Source organism: Dendrobates tinctorius, unplaced genomic scaffold (assembly GCF_039654945.1).
Source record: "Dendrobates tinctorius isolate UK_male_01 unplaced genomic scaffold, ASM3965494v1 ptg000032l, whole genome shotgun sequence".
Taxonomy (NCBI): domain Eukaryota; kingdom Metazoa; phylum Chordata; class Amphibia; order Anura; family Dendrobatidae; genus Dendrobates; species Dendrobates tinctorius.
Genome location: NW_027361700.1, coordinates 15,787,744 through 15,803,395, shown reverse-complemented (window position 1 = coordinate 15,803,395; position 15,652 = coordinate 15,787,744). Strand labels below are relative to the sequence as shown.

Below are 15,652 nucleotides of genomic sequence, written 5' to 3'. Positions count from 1 at the left end.
TCCTACATCTCCCCTGGCTCACTTTCCACATTTGATCCCATCACAGAAGAAGTCTCCAGACTCCTCTCTTCCTCTCGTCCGACCACATGTACTACCGACCCCATTCCCTCACATCTCCTCCAGTCTCTCTCTCCAGTTGTCACAACTCACCTAACTGCAATCTTTAATCTCTCCCTCTCCTCGGGAATTTTCCCATCCTCCTTCAAACACACCATCGTTACTCCATTACTAAAGAAACGCTCTCGACCCATCCTGCACAAACAACTACAGACCAGTCTCCAATCTCCCCTTCATCACTAAACTTTTGGAGTGCCTAGTTTACTCCCGCCTTACCCCTTACCTCTCCACTCACTCCCTTCTAGACCCTTCACAGTCCGGCTTCCGCCCCCTACATTTGACTGAAACTGCACTCATCAAAGTGACCAATGACCTTCTGACAGCAAAACGTAATGGTCACCACTCTCTGCTCATTCTTCTCGACCTATCTGCAGCTTTCGACACTGCTGACCACCATCTCCTACTCTCTAGGCTCCAGTCATTAGGCATTAAGGGCACTGCTCTCTCCTGGTTCTCTTCCTATCTCTCTGACCGCTCCTTCAGTGTTTTGTTCTCTGGCTCCACGTCCTCTCCTCTTGCTCTCGCTGTCGGGGTACCTCAGGGCTCAGTCCTTGGCCCCCTTCTCTTCTCTGTCTACACAGTCCCAATTGGACAGACCATCAGCAGATTTGGCTTTCAGCATCATCTTTATGTTGATGACACACAACTATATACGTCATTCCCCGACCTTACCCCGCTGTACTACAGAACGCCAGTGACTGTCCGCAATCTCCAACATCATGTCTGCTCTCTATCTGAAACGCAACCTCTCCAAAACTGATCTTCTTCTACTCTGACATTTCCCTCTCCGTGGGTGGCACCACAGTAACACCCCGGCAGCAGGCGTGCTGTCTGGGTGTTATGTTTGACACCAATCTCTCCTTCACATCCCATATACAATCTCTTGCCCGCTCTTGACACTTACACCTAAATCGCATCTCTAAAATCCGCCCTTTTCTCACCATGGAAACAACAAAAACCTTCACTGTAGCATTGATCCACTCCCGCCTGGATTACTGCAACGCTCTATTAATTGGCCTCCCCATTACTCGACTATCCCCTCTCCAGTCCATACTTAATGCAGCAGCCAGGGTCATCTATCTGGCTAATTGGTACTCGGACACGTCTGCTCTTCGCCAGTCCTTACATTGGCTGCCCATTCATTATCCAAGATCCAGGATCCAATTCAAAGTACTTGTTCTCACCCACAAAGCTCTCGACACTGCAGCACCCCCTACATCTCCTCCCTCATTTCCATTGTAAATTCACCATAGTAAATACACACTTGTACTTTGTATCTCCCCCACCTCATTGTAGATTGCAAGCTCTCACGAGCAGGGTCGTCTTATATTGCTTTGTTGTATTGTTAACGTTGTTACTTATGACTTGTGTTTTGAAACTGTTAAACTGTAATGCGCTGCGGAATATGTTGGCACTATATAAATAAAGATTATTATTATTATAGGGACTGTTCTTGGACTACATCTTTAATAAAAAAAAACAAACAAACTAATAATCACACTGATAAATTACTTGTCAAATGTGTAAAGAAAAAAATAAAGACCCCTAAGGTCCAGCTAAGCTATGTGTGAAAAAGTCCTCAGGGCTGCTTGTGACATTCCTATGGTCTATACGGAACAAATCACATCACGGATTATAACCTATTTTTTAGATGGATAGATATGGGATGAGAAGGTGGATAGATAGATAGATAGATAGATAGATAGATAGATATGGGGTGGGTAGCTAGATATGGGGTGGGTCAATAGATTAGATAGATATGGGATGCATAGATAGATATGTGATAGATAGATAGATAGATAGATATGAGATAGATAGATAGATATGAGATAGATATGGGATGGGTAGATAGATAAGGGATAGATAGATAAGGGGTGGGTAGATAGATATGGGATGGGTAGATAGATAGATATGGGGTGGGTAGACAGATAAATATGGGATAGATAGATACATAGGTAGATATGAGGTGGGTAGATAGACAGATAGATATGAGGTGGGTAGACAGATATGGAGTGGGTAGATAGATTAGAGATAAATGGATTAGACAGAGAGAGAAAGAAAGTGTCTCTGCTGTCAAAAGTTGCCGAGTTTAATCTGATCTCCATGCTCTCTGCCTATTCTCACTCTCTCCAAGAATAACATGTAATTTACACAGTGAGATGCCACCTCTGACTAAAATACATACCCCGGGGAGACTGCCAAGCCGGTGCTGAGCACGACATACAATGCATGACTTTGAACAGGGTCGTCTGTAACAATGTCACTGAAATTCACTGTGAGAGAAGAGAGTAATGGTCGGGTAAATAACTGGATTCTAAAGGCCCTTTTACATTTAGCGATGTACCAGCGATCCCGACCACGATACGACCCGGTCAGGATCGCTGGTGCATCGCTAAATGATCGCTAGTGAGCTGTCACACAGGCAGATCTCACAGCGATGCAGCAGCGATACAGCGGACGATACTTACCTTTCAGACGCGGCGATCCTGACGTCCTCCCGCCCGCCTCCACACGTCGCTCGTCGGCGCCACAGGAAGCCCAGCAGGATGCGCCCGACGAGAAATGGAGCTGCTCGATCAACGACAGACAGCGGGGGAGCCGGTCGGAGGTAAGTATCACACATAGCGCTATCGCTGCTACGTCACCAAATCGGTGATGCTTTAGCAATATTGCTAGCGATATCGCTATGTGTAAAACCCCCTTTAGGATATCCTTATATTAGTCTGATTTCTAAAAAAGAAAGTTTCTGATCTCGTAGAGATTATGCTACTACTTCCAGCAGCCATGGTTCAATAACTAAGGATAGGCCACAGCTCACTGCGGAGTCAGTCCTCACTCCACAATAACATTTCACCATTTTATTACAGTGTTCATTATTAAAGCATTATTCCCACATCACTAGGATATGCCATCACCAGGGGAAGACATACCATTGGTGCAACCAGTACAGCAGCACAGGATCCCAAGAGGTAAGGTTGCCTATTTCCATCTCCAAAGCAGGTGAAATTGTGCACTATGACAAGCATTTGGACTGCAACGGGCCCGTATAGTGCTTTCTCATAGGGGCCCTTTTCTGTCTGGGTCCGCCAGTGGCCATCACTATATGGTCATGGTAAGTCTGTTCTGTTCTTTATTTTCAGGATTGTGGAGGTCCCAGATATCAGAAGCCCACCGATCCTATTGAGATAACTTATCCTAGCAATGTATGAATGTCACAAAATGGCAATATCACTTTAAAAGGATTAGGAAACTAAAAAAAATCCCAAAGATTTCAAATATACTGAATTCCTAAATTCAGTCCTCTTTCCCAGCTAGATGGCTGTTGGCCAAACAGGCAGCTTCACCAGCGATCAGGAAAAACGAGGACGCTGGTATCTAAGGTAAATATCATAGAATCATAGAATCGTAGAGTTGGAAGGGACCTCCTGGGCCATCTGGTCCAACCCCCTGCTCAAAGCAGGATTCGCTAAATCATCCCAGTCAGATGTCTGTCCAGCCTGTTTGAAGACTTCCACTGAAGGAGAACTCACCACTTCGCGTGGCAGCTTGTTCCACTCATTGATCACTCTAACTGTCAAAAAGTTTTTTCTAATATCTAATCTGTATCTTCTCCCATTCAGTTTCATCCCATTGCTTCTAGTCTTTCCTTGTGCAAATGAGAATAAAGATGATCCTTCTACAATGTGACAGCCCTTTAGATATTTGTAGACAGCTATTAAGTCTCCTCTCAGTCTTCTCTTTTGCAAACTAAACATTCCCAAATCCTGCAACCTTTCCTCATAAGACAGGGTTTGCAGACCGGTCACCATTCTGGTCTCTCTTTTCTGAACTTGCTCCAGTTTGTTGACGTCTTTTTTAAAATGTGGTGCCCAAAACTGTACACAATATTCCAGATGAGGTCTGACCGAGGGAAATAATGACTTCACGTGATCTAGACTGTATGCTTCTGTATGCGCGTGTCACTTAGTTACCCAATATTTACCTTGGATACCAGCTCCCAGCGCCAGCACACAGGTATCCAAGGTACACAGTGGGTAACTAAGTGCCGCACGCGCTTTGTTACCCGATATTTACCTTGGATACCAGCTCCCAGCGTATGCTTACAGCGCTGGGAGCTCGCTGATTGTTGGTCTCCCGCTGCCACACGCAGCGTTACGTGCTGGCCAGCTGGAGACCAACGATCAAAAAACGGCCAAGGACATTCCTGCACGATCAGCAATACCCGGCGGGGGGTCCGGTCGCTGATAGGTGTCACACACAACGAGATCGCTGGCGAGATCGCTGATGCATCACAAAATCAGCGATCTCACTAGAGATCTCGCTGTGTTTGACGGGGCCTCTAGTCTCATGTCCTTACAAGCTTTTTTTTTTTATTTTTTTTATGACTAACAGCAGCCTTATTTGGCTTTTTAAAGGGGTTCTCCAGAAATAGAAAAAACTGCAGTGCCTTGAAAAAGTGTTCATACTCTGTGAATTTTTCCCCATTACACCCACAAACTTAAATGCATTTTATTGGATTTTATGTAAAAAAACAACAAAAAATAGCAAGTATTTGTGAAGTGTTTAGGAAATGATACTTGGTTTTCTAATGATTTAAATATATACAGGGTGGGCCATTTATATGGATACACTTAAATAAAATGGGAATGGTTGGTGACCCAGATCTGTGCGCTGAATTTGCAGAATGGACAAAACAAAAATTGGAACAGGACCCTCAGTTTACACAGAACATTATGTTCAGTGATGAGGCAAACTTTTTTGGGTGGGCCATTTATATGGATACACCTAAATAAAATGGGAATGGTGACAGTTTTCTTGTGTAGGGTGTCTTGCATTGAAATCTGCTGCAATGACCCGGGTCCCGTGTTCACCAGACATCAACACAATTTCTATCCGCTCCTCACGTGTTAACTTCTGCGACATGTTGATGGCTGTAAACAAAGAGAAACTTGTAAATAACTCATGAAAGAATAAAGTTACATTAAAACCAAGAACACCCTTGTTTTTCTTGTGAAATTCTTAAAAAGTTTTATGTCACATGACCCTCTTCCCTTTGAAAAAAATAAAGTTGGATCCAAAACGGCCGCCATGGTCACCACCCATCTTGAAAAGTTTTCCCCCTCCCATATACTAATATGCCAAAAACAGGAAGTTGATATCACCAACCATTCCCATTTTATTTAGGTGTATCCATATAAATGGCCAACCCTGTACATCTGAAAATTGTGACGTGCATTTGCATTCAGCCTCCCTAAGTCAATACTTTGTAGGACCACATTTCACTGTGGTCACTCTACCAGCTTTGCACATCTAGAGGAGGAAATTTTAGCCTATTCTTTATTGCAAACTAGCTCTAGCTCAGTGACACTGGATGTAAAGTGTCTGTGAACAGCAATTTTCGTATCTTTCCACAGATTCTCAACGGAATTTAGGTCTGGACTGTGACTGATCCAATCAATCACATGAATATGCTTTGAACTAAACCATCCCATTGTAACTCTGGCAGTAAGGGTTTAGGGTTGTGTGCCACTACTAAAGGGAATGAATATTCACTGCATTCCACACCTATGGTAGTGGAGAACCAATTTGAGAATCTGAGGAGGATTTGAAGATATTCTTCTCCAAAAACTAAGTGTGAACATACACTAACTTGCACTGAGATATTGGTACAAAAAATTGCCAAATCCAGATTATAATCTCAAAACTCTAAGTTATGAGGATTTTTATGTTTTAAAATAGCAATTAAGCACGTTTTCGATTGTTATATATGTACAAGATCAGAACCACCATCAGCACATTTATGCAGCATTAGAACCACCAGCAGTACATGAATGCAGGGTCAGAACCGCCATCATACAGATAATAGAACATTAGAACCAGAATCACTACGTGAATGCAGCGCCAGAACCACCGTCGGTACACAAAGGCAGAACCAGAAACACTGTCAGTACATGAATGCAGCACCAGAACCACCGTAAATACATGAATGCAGCACCAAAATAACTCAGTTCATGAAAGCATTAATATAACCACCCGTACATACATGAATTACAATGTCAGGTCAGACCCATATACAATTGCACCGCATGAACCTGGAACTCCCAGTATGTCCTTAACAATGGTAAGAATATCCTGGGATCTGTTGTTACCAGCCATCTGTTACCAGCCAACATCTGTCAGCAGGAAGCACAGTACTGATGAGACGCAGTCAGTATTACAAATAAACATTTACATCCAGGTACCTTATGGATGATTGAAGTCATTCCAATCCCTTTTATCTCCATGTGGTACAGATGCCATGATGAGATTTCATGCACAAAGTTCATCTCTCCAGACTTCTCTCTTCTCTGTCTTCAACAGCACTTGCCGACATGGTGCTCTTAAAAATAAAAGTATCATTATAATGCCCCTTGAATAAGAATATATCCTATGCTGTGCCTTTGAAATAATTGCTGTTCTTCCTGCATAAAATACTCCCCCCACACACACTGGCCTTCTCCAAAATATCCACCACACTGCCCCTCTCCAAAATATCCCCCACAGCGCCCTTCTGCATAATATCCCCCTCCCACAATGCCCCTCTCCAAAATATGTCCCACACTCCCCCTCTGCATAAAGTGTCTTCCCCCCACACACACATTGCCTCTCGCTATACTCCCTTTCATAATTCTTCCACCATTATGTGACCTCACAGTAACATCATCAGCCTCCCCCTTCATTCACAATGATAGGACAGCCTCTATCGGGTAGAGATGCCGGCAGAAGTGTGATAAGGTCAAAGCGATCTGACCTCATCATGCCGATGCATGTCGGGGCGATAGCTGACGCTCCTCTGCGCCAGTCTCGGCACTCAAGTATTCAAATGTATTTGCATCTGAAAAATATGAATGCATTTGAATATAGGAAGAAGGGTGTCTCCTGGACAGCTCTCCGTGGGACGCAACAAATCCTTTGGCGGGCCACACGTTATGCAGGCCTGGTATATAAAATCCAAATAAAATACATTTAAGTTTGTGGCATTCATGCTGCCCTAGGCACTTTAAGTGGTCACTTCCCTTACTGATAAGTGAAGCATGCGGTACTTTACCTTGGCGTGGTACAATTGGAACTATGTGGGTATATTATGGATCAGTTTATTATACAGCTTAACTTTGATCTCTTGATTAAATGGATGTTTATTACAACTGTTGTCGTTACTTACCTTACTGCCATATATACTTCATGCTCATTTACTATTCTGTACAATATATCAAGTTATTTTACAACTAATATACCCCCTATTTATTATCTATCCAGCAAGGTTTCCACTATGGATTTATTTTTTCTACGGTAATAACTCCCGGCTTTTCATTGCCTGTGTATTCCATTTATTGTATGTTTCATAGAATCATAGAATCATAGAATCGCAGAGTTGGAAGGGACCTCCTGGGCCATCTGGTCCAACCTCCTGCTCAAAGCAGGATTCGCTAAATCACCCCAGTCAGATGTCTGTCCAGCCTCTGTTTCAAGACTTCCATTGAAGGAGAACTCACCACTTCTCGTGGCAGCTTGTTCCATTCATTGATCACTCTAACTGTCAAAAAGTTTTTTCTAATATCTAATCTGTGTCTCCTCCCATTCAGTTTCATCCCATTGCTTCAAGTCTTTCCTTGTACAAATGAGAATAAAGTTGATCCTTCTACAATGTGACAGCCCTTTAGATATTTGTAGACAGCTATTAAGTCTCCTCTCAGTCTTCTCTTTTGCAAACTAAACATTCCCAAATCCTGCAACCTTTCCTCATAAGACAGGGTTTGCAGACCGGTCACCATTCTGGTCGCTCTTTTCTGAACTTGCTCCAGTTTGTTGATGTCTTTTTTAAAATGTGGTGCCCAAAACTGGACACAATATTCCAGATGAGGTCTGACCAAAGAGGAGTAGAGGGAAATAATGACTTCACGTGATCTAGACTGTATGCTTCTGTTAATACATCCTAGAATTGCATTTGCCTTTTTTGCTGCTGCATCACACTGTTGACTCATATTCAGTCTGTGATCTATTAGTATACCCAAGTCTTTTTCACATGTGCTGTTGCTTAGCCCTATTCCTCCCATTCTGTATATGCCTTTTTCATTTTTATTGCCCAGATGTAGTACTTTGCATTTTTCCCTGTTAAAAACCATTCTGTTAGTTGCTGCCCACTTCTCCAGTTTATTTATATCTTTTTGAATCCTCTCTCTCTCTTCTCTAGTATTAGCTATCCCTCCTAGCTTTGTGTCATCAGCAAATTTAATCAGTTTACACTCAATTCCTTCATCTAAATCATTGATAAAGATGTTGAACAATACAGGGCCCAGGACAGAGCCTGTGGTACCCCACTTGAGACATTCTTCCAGCTGGATGTGCAGCCATTTACGACCACTCTTTGGGTCCGATCACTAAGCCAGTTATGAATCCACCTAACAGTTGCCTTGTTCATTCCATACTTAGTCATTTTTTCAATAAGGATTGTATGAGATACTTTGTCAAATGCTTTGCTGAAGTCAAGATATACTATATCTACAGCATTTCCTTGATCCACCCAATCAGTGATTCCGTCATAGAAGGAAATTAAGTTAGTCTGACATGACTTATTAGTTACAAACCCATGCTGACACTGTTTAATCACTTCATTCTTATCCAGGTGCTGACATACATGTTGTTTGATAATTTGCTCAAAGTTCTTTCCTGGTATAGAAGTCAGACTCACCGGCCTATAGTTGCCTGGGTCCACCTTCTTCCCCTTTTTGAAGATAGGAACAACATTTGCTCTTCTCCAGTCTTCTGGGACTTCACCTGTTCTCCAAGAATTTTCAAAGATTATGGAGAGGGGTTCAAAAATTTCTTCTGCTATCTCCTTCAGTACTCTGGGGTGTAATTCATCTGGACCTGGAGACTTGAATTCATTTAGGTTAGCTAAGTGTTTCCTCACTATATTTCTGTTTATAGATATCCTGGAATCATCTATTCCCTTAATGGGACAGTGAAGAACAGTTGATGTTACATTTCCTTTCTGAGAGAAAACAGATGCAAAATAGGAATTTAAAAGTTCGGCTTTCTCAACATCCTGTCTTACCATTTCATCATTTTCATCCTGTAAAAATCCTATAGCATCTTTGACTTTTCTTTTACTTTTGACATATCCCCAAAATCCTTTATTATTGCTTTTGACATCTCTTTCAAGCCTCAATTCATTGTCAGCTTTAGATAATCTGATTTGTGCCCTGCAGGTTCTGCAGACAGCATTATATTCTTCTTTAGATATGCCTCCCTCTTTCCATTTTATAAACTTTTTTTCTTCCTTTTTAGCATGTGCTTAAGTTCTGTGTTCATCCATCCTGGCTTCCTTAAATGCTTCCTATTCTTCCCTCTTTTCGGAATTGTTTACAATTGTGCTTTGAGAATTTCATTTTTCAAGATTTCCCATCCTTCCTGGACATTTTTGTCTTTAAGGATATCCAGCCATTGGATCCCTCCAATTCTCTTTCTGAATCCCTTAAAATCTGCCTTTCTGAAATCTAACCTTGACGTCTGAGTCTTCACAGGTCTTCCTCCTCTAGTTATCCAAAATTCTAAAATAGCATGGTCGCTGCCTCCTAGGGTCCCAGCCACTTTTACCTCCTCAACCATTTCCTCCCTGTTTATAAGGATTAGATCCAAGGTAGCAGTTCCCCTTGTTTTCTCCCCTACCTTTTGGAAAATAAAGTTGTCAGCAAGAGAGGATAAGAATTTCCTTGACCTGTTAGTTTTGCCTGAGAGAGATTCCCAACAAATGTCTGGATAGTTGAAATCTCCCATGACAACTATGTCATATTTTTTGGAGAACTTGGCCATTTGATGCATAAAGAGTTCATCCATATCTTCAGCTTGCACAGGCGGTCTGTAGTAAATGCCTACAATGGTGTCCTTTCCATTGTTCTGTCCTTGTATTCTTACCCAAACAGTTTCCACAGAACTCCCAGTCTCTGAAGCTTAAATCTCTGTGCAGATATACGCGTTTCTAACATATAATGCGACACCTCCTCCTCGTTTATCAAGTTTGTTTCTTGCAAATAAGTTGTATCCTTCTAGTCTTGTATTCCAATCATGTGTAGCGTCCCACCAAGTCTCAGTGATTCCAATGACATCATATTTCTTTTCCTGTGTTAGTAGTTCCAATTCTCCTTGTTTGTTGCCCATGCTTTGTGCATTAGTATAGAAACATTTTAGTTTGTGATTGTTTTCTCTTTCTCCAATATTTGTATTAATTAGTTTCTTTTGTCTTTGTTCTTCCTTTCCACTTCTAATAGCAGAGTTCTCAATAGCATTTGTCAGGTGTTTGGCTTTTTCTGGTCTTTTGCTTCCCTTCCCATGTTGTTCTAGTTTAAAGCTCTCCTTACAAGTGTAGCAAGGCGACTTCCAAATACATGTTTTCCAGTCTTCGTAAGGTGCACCCCATCTCTAGCAAGTAGTCCATCGTAAAGGTAATTCAATCCGTGATCCATAAATCCAAATTGTTGCTGACGGCACCATCGACGTAGCCAGTTGTTCACCTGCAGAATCTTATTCCACCTCCTTGTTCCATGGCCATCCACTGGGAGGATGGAAGAGAAGACCACCTGCGCTCCCAGTTCTTTCACTTTCTTGCCTAAGTCTTCAAAGTCTCTGCAGATGGTTTCCAGGTCGTTTCTTGCGGTGTCATTTGTCCCCACATGTAGTAGCAGGAATGGGTAGTCATCTGTAGGTCTGAAGAGTCCTGATATCCTGTCAGACACATATTTAATTTTTGCACCTGGAAGACAGCACATTTCTCTTGACGTTATATCCGGTCTGCAGATAGCGGCCTCTGTTCCTCTCAAAAGGGAATCCCCCATGACCACCACTCTTCGTTTCTTCTTCACAACGTTTTTCTTTCTCAATCAAGGAGGACTCTGAAGGCGTACAAGGTTGCTGTTTGTGGGCAAAGTCTTATCCTGATGTATATCTTCATCGTTTTCCTGCGTGAGAGCCTGGTACTGGTTCCTGAGAAGTATGGGTGCTGACTGCCTCCTGATCCTCTTGCTTCTCTGGGTCACATGTTTCATTCCTCTGTTTCTTCAGGTGCACTTCGAATTTCTTCTCTTTCTGTAACATGAAGAGATAATTCTGCTCTGTCCAAGAACTCTTCACCTTCCTTAATGATCTTCAACGTAGCTAACCTCTCTTCGAGATTTTGCAACTTTTCCTCCAACAAGCTTGCATTTGTGGCATGTGAAGTTTGGCTTTTCCACTGGTAAGTCTGTGAACATGTAGCAAGAAATGCAGCTCACCAAATGGCTCCTGGCGTCTTCCATATTGAGATTTCTTAAAAACGATGAAAGATGAGCCAAAATTCGCGCGCCGATAGGGGAATATGCAAATGATCTCCTCAAGACTCTTCCCCTGGTTTTCCGATTTCCTCTTTTTCAGCTGCAACGGCCAAAACCCAGTGATCGTTGAACTCGCAGAGACTCTTCACTTATCCCAGAAGGCACTGGGAATATGCAAATGATCTCCTCAAGACTCTTCCCCTGGTTTTCCGATTTCCTCTTTTCAGCTGCAACGGCCAAAACCCAGTGATCGTTGAACTCGCAGAGACTCTTCACTTATCCCAGAAGGCACTGGGAATATGCAAATGATCTCCTCAAGACTCTTCCCCTGGTTTGTTCTTTTATCCATTATTAATAAAGATTGCATTGATCTTATAGGCTTGCATTTTTCAATATTGGATTTTACTCACACACACAAGACTAAAGTTGGCCAAACACAGTGATAGGTTCGCTTGACAGTCTAATGATTGTCAGGGAGATGAGGAAACGGCATGTCTGAATTTGGACTGTGGATCCTTTTGTTCTCTAAAAGATAAGCACATGGCCAGAGATGTCTAGCAGTAGTTCTCTTATAGAGACGACAAGAGCACTCAACAAAGTGAGTGCTCCTGTGTATCTGAGAGCTGGGTGATATAGCTGCCAGCCGAATAATGGGACGGCTGTCGATATAATGTGTGGGGGTTTTAAGGCCCCGTCTCACATAGCGAGATCGCTGATGCATCACCGATTTTGTGACGCAACAGCGACCTCACCAGCCGATCTCGCTACATGTGACACATAGCGGCAACTGCCCCCCCCCCGCTGGATATCGCTGATCGTGCTCGAATGTCCTTGGCCAGTTTTTCATCGTCGGCGACCTCGTTGGTGACGCAGAATTCAAGAGACGCAGGCTGGAATCATTCAGAATAGCTGCTGTGTGACAACGTACCAGCGATCCTTACCAGGTCGTATCGTTGTCGGGATCGCCGGTGCGTCGTTGAAAAGATCTGCCTGTTTGGCAGCTTACCAGCGACCATGTAGCGACGCACCAGCGATCCCTACCAGGTCGTATCGTTGATGGGATCGCTGGTGCGTCGCTATGTGAAACGGGACCCTAAGTCAAATACTTGTTCAGTTGGCATATATGGCCTCATTCAAACAGCTATATTTTTAGTCCGGCACACTGATCCTATAATGAACTACTATCAAGTCTAATAAATTAAATATTGCTACATCTACATGGCTACATCACCAGAATCACTGTTGGTAATTAACTACATCACCAGAACCACTGTCAGGACATCACTGTTTAGTACAGCGATCACATGCAATGTCAGGTCAGCCCAATATACAATTGTATAGCATGAAATTTCATCTCCCTGTATGTCTTTATCAATCATAAGGAGATACTAGAAGTTGTTCTTACGAGCGATCATCAGATTGCGGACCATGCAGGAACCACAGTACTGATGAAGTGCAGGCAGTAGCACTATTAAACAATTAAGGTATTTTTAACGTTTGTGAGATATGATATGTTTTAGCACCATTAATTCTGAGCACATTGGTGTGAGTCTGGGTCTTGAGATACCTACTGATTGCTCAAAAGAACTCTTAAGGTACTGTCACACTTAGCGATGTACCAGCGATCCCGACCAGCGATATGACGCGGTCAGGATCGCTGGTACATCGCTAAGTGGTCGCTAGTGAGCTGCCACACAGGCAGATCTCACCAGCGACATAGCAGGAGACGGGGGGGTCGCTACTTACCTGTCACACTAGGCGATCCTGCGTCCTCCCGCCCGGCTCCACGCTCATCGCTCGTCTCTCCACAGGAAGCGCCGCAGGAAGCTGGCGACGAGAAACAGTCCTGGACATTCTCGCGCGATCAGCGATAATCAGCGGCGGAGCGGGTCGTAGGTAAGTATCAGACACAGCGATGTCGCTATCAATATCGCTATAACGTCACAAGTTATACCGATATTGCTAGCGATATCGCTTAGTGTGACAGTACCTTTAGAATTGAACAGCTTAGGAGATAGGATTATGACTTTCCACTGCATCTGCTCTGCGTGGACTTTTCTAATAGGTCTTTTCAACTCTGGAGTTCTTATGACCAGATTCCACACCAATCAGCTCAGAATTATTGGGCAAAAAAGATTAAAAAAAATCCCCCCCAAAGTTTAATTTTTGAGGTGCATTTACAATGCTGCCAATAATGAGAAACCGAATGGTATATCTAAACAGGCTGTCAATCACCCGATGCATAAGCAATATTTTAATTTGTCTGGTGAAATAATTTTCCAGCTTACCTAAAGGGTCACACCCAAAATACCAATTAAACTGCATAAACATTTATATAGGGGACGTAGCTCCTACAAAAATCATATGCAGTTTAGATTAAAGACGTCCATTCTAGAATGACAAGTCTGCAGTTACTCTGTGTGACTGCAGACTTTCGAGTTCTCCCAGAGCACACACTGTGGCTGTGGGTGTGTAATGATGCCAGATTCCTGGGTGCCTGAAGCCACCACTTGATGCCCCTGAAGAGGAGCGAGCAAATTGCTTCAGTTAAGAGGAGATGGCCTTGTGACATGTCAGGCTGTCTTCTCATTTAACGACTCTCCTCTTTACTGAAGCCGTTCAGAGGGCAGCCAAAAGAGACAAGAACCAGGCTTCAGAACGAACCTGCAGCCACATTGTGTGCACCGGCACCCACACTGACACTTGGAGCACTCTACTGCGCTCGTCCAGTGTCAGTGTGCAAGCATACCTCCCAACTTGTGAAGAAGGGAAAGAGGGATAAAGGCTGTGGCACGCTCAGTGGGCCGACACAAATTTTAGGCCAGGCCCCTGACCACACCCATTTTGTGACTAGTCACACCCATGTCCACGCCCAAATGCACCCATTTAACACTGCTGATCACACTGACTGGTACTGGGGGCATAGTGGCTGGCATTATGGGCACAGTGGCTGGTAATGTGGGCACACTGACTGGTACTAAGGAAAAGAAAGAGAAAACAGAGAGAAAAAAGAAAATAGAGAGCAAGAGAGAAATAAAGGAGAGCGAGAGAGAAAGAAAGAACAGAGAGAGAAAAGACAGAGAAGAAAGAACAGAGAGAGAAAGAAAGAAAAGAGAGCAAAAGAAAGAACAGAGAGCGAGAAAGAAAGGGGAAAGAAAGAACAGAGAAAAATAAAGAGGGGAAATAAAGAAAAAACAGAGAAAAAGAAAGAGAAAGAAAGAACACATATAGAAAGAAAGCGGGGACAGAAAAAAGAACAAAGAGAGAGAAATAAAGAACAGAGAAAGAAAGAAAGAAAGAAAGAAAGAGGGGAAAGAACAGAAAGAAAGAACAGAAAGAGAGAAAAAAAGAGGAAAGAAAGAACAGAGAGAAAGAAAGAGGGGAAAGAAAAAAGAAAGAACAGAGAGAAAGAAAGAACAGAGAGAAAGAAAGAGAGGAAAGAACAGAGAGAGAAAGAAAGAGGGGACAGAAAAAAAAGAACAAAGGGAGAGTGAAAGAAAGAATAGAGAGAGAAAGAAAGAGAAAGAAAGAAAGAAAGAACAAAGAGAAAAAGAAAGACAAAGAAAGAGGGGAAGAAAGAACAGAGAGAGAGAAAGAAAGAGAAAAAGAAAAAAATGAAAGAAAGAAAGAACAGAGAGAAAGAAAGAAAGAGGAGAAAGAAAGAACAGAGAGATAGGGAGAAAGAAAGAGGGGAAAGAAAGAACAGAGAGAGAAAGAAAGGAAGAAAGAACAGGAAGAAAGAAAGAAAGAAAGAGAGGGGAAAGAAAGAACAGAGAGAGAAAGAAAAAAAAGAAAGATTAGAGAGAGAAAGAAAAAGAGAGAAAGACAGAACAGAGAAAGAAAGAAACAGAGAGAGAGAAAGAAAGAAATAAAGATTCTATAAAGATACTATAGCAGCCCGGCTCCCATTGTAATGCCCACCTGAGCCTCCAGGTGCAGGACATATCATGATCCACTCACATGGCCGGCATCCGATTCCAAGGTGATTCTGCTGTCTGCGCTGTCGGAGGAGGACATGGTGATGGATCTGAAGCATTCCTGGTTCCGTCACAATCTCCTCATGAAATTACCTCATTTCCGGTCAGCTTCCAGCACATCACTTCCAGTGGAACGTCATGTACAAGTTTTAAAGTGATCCTCGGGGCGCCGCCGTGTACTCCTGTGTCCGTGGGAAAAGCCCACTATGTATG

General features: G+C 42.9%; 1 protein-coding gene across 1 annotated transcript in view; it reads right to left on the bottom strand.

The window, feature by feature from the left end:
* The window catches only part of MRPL45 (mitochondrial ribosomal protein L45), a 103,364-nt gene that overhangs the window by 86,616 nt on the left and 1,096 nt on the right, over positions 1 to 15,652 (bottom strand). The gene's annotated exons all lie outside the window — the stretch shown is intronic.